At 45.4% G+C, this 5,679-nt stretch overlaps 1 protein-coding gene across 1 annotated transcript in view; it reads right to left on the bottom strand.

Moving 5' to 3' along the window:
* Positions 1-5,390, bottom strand: part of Dgki (diacylglycerol kinase iota) — a 306,437-nt gene extending 301,047 nt beyond the window's left edge. Inside the window, exon 1 of the mRNA XM_023712766.1 lies at positions 5,335-5,390. The gene's annotated coding sequence lies outside the window, so the exon portion shown is untranslated. The remainder of the gene's footprint in view (positions 1-5,334) is intronic.
* Between the last annotated feature and the right edge of the window lie 289 nt (positions 5,391-5,679).

Here is a 5,679-nt window from a genome sequence, read left to right as displayed (position 1 = left end):
CTCCCCCTCTCTCTCCCTCCTCTCCCTCTCCTTCCCTCTTCCTCCTTCGCCCTCTCCCCCCTTCCCTTCTCCCCTCCCTTCCCCCTTGCCTCCCCCTCCATCTCCCTCCCTCTCCTCTAACCAGCTACCTACTCTTTCCTGCAGCTCTCACCTCCTGACACCTGCCTGCCCCTCTCCCACTTGCCCAGGAACCAAGGGCCCCTCCACCACAACACCCAGGACTATCTCAGAGGCACCTCTGCGGTCACACACCTGTAATCCTGTGTGATCCTGGATCTTGTTTGTGGCAGGGTGAGGTAACTCACCCGAAAGCAACTACTACATTACTCTCCTAGCATTGCCTCACAAAGCACACCGGGTTCAATAGGTCAGAGCACCAGAACCACCTCTTTTCACAGACCAGGAGGCAGTATTTCAGACTTTAGGTCTCAACCCAGTTGCTTCTGCGCGCTGTGAGGAAGATGCTCCCATGCCAGGCAGAGCTTCCGGGAGCACAGCCCGCAATCCTGGCCATTCTGGGCTTTGCAGATGCACCCATGTAAGGCCATCCCACAGTCCTGGTGTCAGAGGTCAGCACATCTTTTTGAAGTGCAGAATTCAATCTATAACTGCTACTTTCTGCCAGATACAAAGCTCAGGTCAGCTCTCCAGCCCTGACGCTCCTTAGGAACGCAATCGGTGGCTCTCTACCTTCACGGTGAACAGAACGTCTAGACAGATGTCTTGTTATTTTATGCAACATATCCATGCCCATTCTACATGCTGGCTGTTCTGACACGGCAGACCCAGCCTAGAAGTCAATACTTTTAAAAACAAGAGGCAAAAGCAAAATAAGAGTAGTGCTCATTCAGAAATGAGAATCACTGAGATTGATTTTAATAAAACATTTTAAATCTGGAAACCAAAACCAAGAGAGGTGAAATAATGTATCAAAGAGATCACATAGAATATAAGTAATGGCCTTATACCTATCTGCAGCTTAGGTTTGAACAACAGTATTGTCAAAGAAGCATGTGGACACAGTTATGCATTGTATTCTCATTTCTTTTGAAGCATCACTTTTGAAGACTGCCTACCCATTGTCCCTACTATACCCAGGTAATGCATGCAGGACTAGGAGCAAACTACAGGCAGTACGCATGGGGGAAGAGGGACAGAGTTCGCATCCAGAGACAGGCCTTTCGTTCCTCACCACAGTTCAGCAAAGCAAGGTCATGAGGACTTGACAGAAGGAGAGATTAGTGCAGGGTGAAGCAAGTCCTAGAGGCAGCTCCACCACAGTGGGGCTGGAGTTCAGTTTTGAAAGATACCTGGGATCTAGGTAACTAGGGGAGGAGGACATTTCTGGTGGAGAGAAAACAGGAGCAAACTCAGAGGCAGGAGCAAGACCCATGGAAGGGAAATGCACCCCAGAGCTGTATATATAGAGAAATGGAAAGGACATGTGGGGTGGCATATATCCTTGTGTCATTTGCTGAACCATAGAGCACAGTATAAAAGTCTGTGTCCTTAGAAAGTGATCATACAATATGTTGTCAAAACAAGTCAATTTAGATGGTGACAATGACTGCCAATGATATGACTGCTAATAAGAGGACAGTAGAGTTGCATCCTAGCTACTGAGATGGTTACCATAGCTTCCAGGATCATTGGGCCATCCATTTAAAATTTCTGTCCTCTGAAGCTAGGGCTGCTGGCTGCCTCTGGAATTAATATTTCAGAGCTGATACTGGCAGGAACTGAAAGCAAGTCAGTGACTTCAGAGGACATAGGAAGTTTGCAGAAGGGCTTGCACAGAAGCCTCAATGTGGCGCGCGGTGACCTCTAAAACTTTCTTCTTCAGTTCTCAGGCGGCCACCTGAAAGACCATTAAACGTCTGTGTGCAGCTATTGAAGGGGATTAAGTTTATTCTCTGATCAGCAATACTTGTTGAATTAGTTTGGAAAGGAGAAACGATGGCAAAATAATAAAACTAGAGTACAAAGATCAGTTCCCCAACCTGCTTACAGACAGAAAACCCTGAACTAAAACCCCCGTGAGGACCACTCTTGCTTTTTTGCTATACATTTCTTCAGGTATAATGTTCTTATTCCATTAGTGTGTGTGGGTTGAGGACCCAGCACCGGGGGGCTTCAGGGTGTGGAGACTGACAACTAGTTAAGCTGACAACTAGTTAATGCCCTGGTAAGTGGGCTCTCTGATGGAAAGCATGCTGTGGTGGGGTACACAGAGAGTTTCAGCCCAGTGTCTGCACCCAGAGGAACTCAGCCCTGCACAAATCACCCATGCTGCAATGCTAATTTTATGTTCGGCAGAGACCTTCCTACATGCATCTGTAGACACACACGCCAACCTGAGTCATAGAGCCCGGGCAGGTGTGGCAGAACAGCATGGCTGGTGAGGAAATGGACCGTGATTGAACTCTTGCCCAAAGCAGGAACATATCCTTGGAATATGGTCATCCATGTCCATGTTATCCACAAGAACCTCCTTGGAGCCCATCTCACCAGCAATACTGTTCCATTGTGGGACAACTCTGTGTTAAAGTATTCATATCATAGTATCTTTCAAAGTTAGGTTTGTGGACCACCTGCACCAGATTATTTTATGTGCTTGTAGAAGTCACAGATTTCCAAGTTCCACTGTGTATCTAACTAATTCAACTTTTGGAGCAAAGAGTGAAATAGTGATCTTCATTGTTTGCGGAGCCTCAGGAGATGCTCATGGACAGCAGAGAGTGAGATCCACTGTTAGAGTCAGTGACTTCCAGACCTATGAGTTGGTTCCCCCTGCCTAAAAATGGACAGAAAGTCAGTTCTCTGTTCTCTACAGCAGCTCCTCAAGCCCTGGAAGACCTCACTCTACTTTCACTCCTTCAGACGACGCTGTAACTCATGTGAGTGAACTTTTCTTCAGAACCAGCCTCCACATCCCAAGCCACTTTGGGTGTGTTCCTTTGGGTCCTCTGATGCATGCTGGCATCTCTCCCAAAACACAATGCCCAAGAGGGAATGCATATGGTAGGAGGCAGTGAGGGTGAGCTGCTGTATGTGCAAAGCCTTTACCACGTACCATCAATTTTATGAAACACATAAACTGGCTCTCTTGCCAGCGGATCAGGAGACTACTCGTGTCAGCCTAAACCAACTGGCAGGAAGTATGACCACTGCAGACAGGCCGCATTTCAGTCACACGTGATGACTTCTCCTAGAGGCTTTCTGTTAGCTAGCTCTGATTCTGTCTCATCTCTTGAATGACAGTGGCTAGGCCTTCTATAAATTGTCCCTTCCCCTCCATCCCTGGTTCTTTCTTTTACCTTGTCATTCCTGTTACAAGGCCAGCAGAGCCATTTCCAGCCATTACCTCATCAAATCCTCAAAGCAGTGTTTTGCCACCTGGCAGATGAGCAGACTGAGTCTTTAGGAACTTGAAATAATGCGGAAACACTAGGAGTTGTCTACTCCCTCACTGACTTACTCCCTTAATCAACATTTTTGGAGAAAAGCTCGTCATGTACCAGATTTGGACCAAGAAGATGGAGGGAGTTAGGAGGAAGGTCCAGGGTTATAAAATTTTCTTACTCCAGTTCCCTAACTCTCCTCCCTAAAATGCCCATTTTAAGTCTCCTGACCCAAAAACAACCAGTGGATAGCAGGGCCATTTAGTGGTACCAGGTATACTTAGTATACATCTATTCATCTATTTGTTAAGAGAAGTGACACATGGATGTCCCAAAAGAGTATCAGAAAAAGACCAAAGGGGGTGTTGAGGAAAAACTCTGTAACAAGTTAGCAGCAGGATTAGCCTAAGGTATATGCACAAGTGACACCGCCTCTCATTTTGTTCCACTTTACATTCTGATGTCCCCAGACCAGTGTCTATTCAGTTAAATAAGACCCTGATTTTAGTTCATGATTTATAGACTTTTAGCCCAAACAATTGACTTTCTCATGGATTTGGTTAATTTCATCAGATTCCATGTAATCATCCTCTAATTAAAAATACACATGCATAAAGTTGAAACACTGCTATTTAAGTGAACTGAATTCATAAGCTCAGAAGAAATGTAAATGATTAATTACAGACCTGAGTTAGAAGCCAAACTAAAACTAATGCAATTGTACTCTCTTGTTTAGCTAGAAGGTGCCCAAGACCCAAAGTTCACAAATACTCAGGGCCACACAGCAGCAACATTGACAGGCAAATCCAATTTACTTACCTTAATCCAAGCCTTTCCTTGAGCTCTCACTACTCCTGACTGCACTCAACCTTTGGACTCCAAAACACCTCGATGTTGTCCAAAATAAAACCTATAGTTAGACACTAAGCCTATATTTAGGAGGTCAAAACTGATACAGCTATATAAAATGTCTCAGTTCTGCACCTTTGCCTTTTTGAATAACCAGATAAAAGTCCTTGTGACTATACATATTTTCCCTAAGCTTTGACACAACTCAATTTATTCCTTATTAATTACTAACAGAAACATAGTTGCTTGCCATTTTAGGGTCCAATACTTCGATGCAAAAGTTTCCCTTATGCATAATCAACATACCAAGAAATGTTTTAAAGTACTATCATTTAAAGCCTGAAGCCCGTTAGCCCAAATACATAAGAACAGTGATATTTTTTGTTTATTCTTTATCATTCTAAACTCCCAAATTACACTGATTTCAGACCAATCCTTTTAAACCAAACAAAAATGTGCAGCTCATTTACTCAGCATTAGAGGTCCCATGCCTCTGTTCTACACTGCATAGCCTCCAGGTTTCCTTTACACAGCCTGAAAAGAATTTTAAACTTTCAACCGAATGTTCTAAATCAGAGCACAAAGTGAATTTTACCAGGCAGAGGACATTCTAGCTGCTCTGACCTTTGACTGAGTATGTCTACATCCTCCAGCACACAGTCTGGATTATCCGCTAAGCTACACGACCCCCACAGAGCTCTTTCCACCTTTACTCCCCAGTGACAACACCACAGCACCACTGCACATTCCTCCACTAGGACTTGAAGCCCCTAACCCCCTCTGGTGAGGTTCTCTCATTCGCAGTCACCCTCTGCTCAACCCCAGACCAGCCCTGAGCATCTTCGGGAAACAGCTCATGGGTTTTGGGTCCTGCCTGAGTCCTGAGCCCACTAAACCCAACAATGTGGAAGTCATGTTTACTTCACATACACTGTGTAAACATGAAAGCATCTCAGAGGTCTCCCATCCCATAAGGACAGGCTCTTTCACTCTCCTCTTGGGAAATTCAAGCCTCTGCCTTCAAGAGGGAGACTACCCCCAGGCCCAGAGAGAGACACTGAGGGAGCCGGAGGCCACAACTCACGGCAAATCGGACTTGGCAGTTCTCCTCCCCCAGGTAGCAGAGGTCGCCTGACACGTTGGTCTCCAGCCACAGGTGCTCCCCATTCACGGCATTCTCCTGCAAGGAAAAGATCCAGGCACTTCAGTGATCTCTCCAGGAATAAGGGGGTGCAAGACTGCCAGTGACCCCAAGGAGTTCTAACACTTCTTACTGAGCCCCTCAAGGTAATACTGGACGTAATCCTACTGAATTCTACAAGTAGAAAGAAACAGTTGGAAAACTCTGAGCTATAACAAATAGATGAAGTCTGTACTGCTTTCTCCATGGGTGCAGTCATTATTAAAACATGTAACAAATGAAGGAAAC

This window comes from Octodon degus, unplaced genomic scaffold (genome assembly GCF_000260255.1).
Source record: "Octodon degus isolate 3935 unplaced genomic scaffold, OctDeg1.0 scaffold00027, whole genome shotgun sequence".
NCBI lineage: Eukaryota > Metazoa > Chordata > Mammalia > Rodentia > Octodontidae > Octodon > Octodon degus.
Note: the sequence above shows the minus strand (reverse complement) of the source record. Positions and strands in the feature narration are given on the sequence as shown.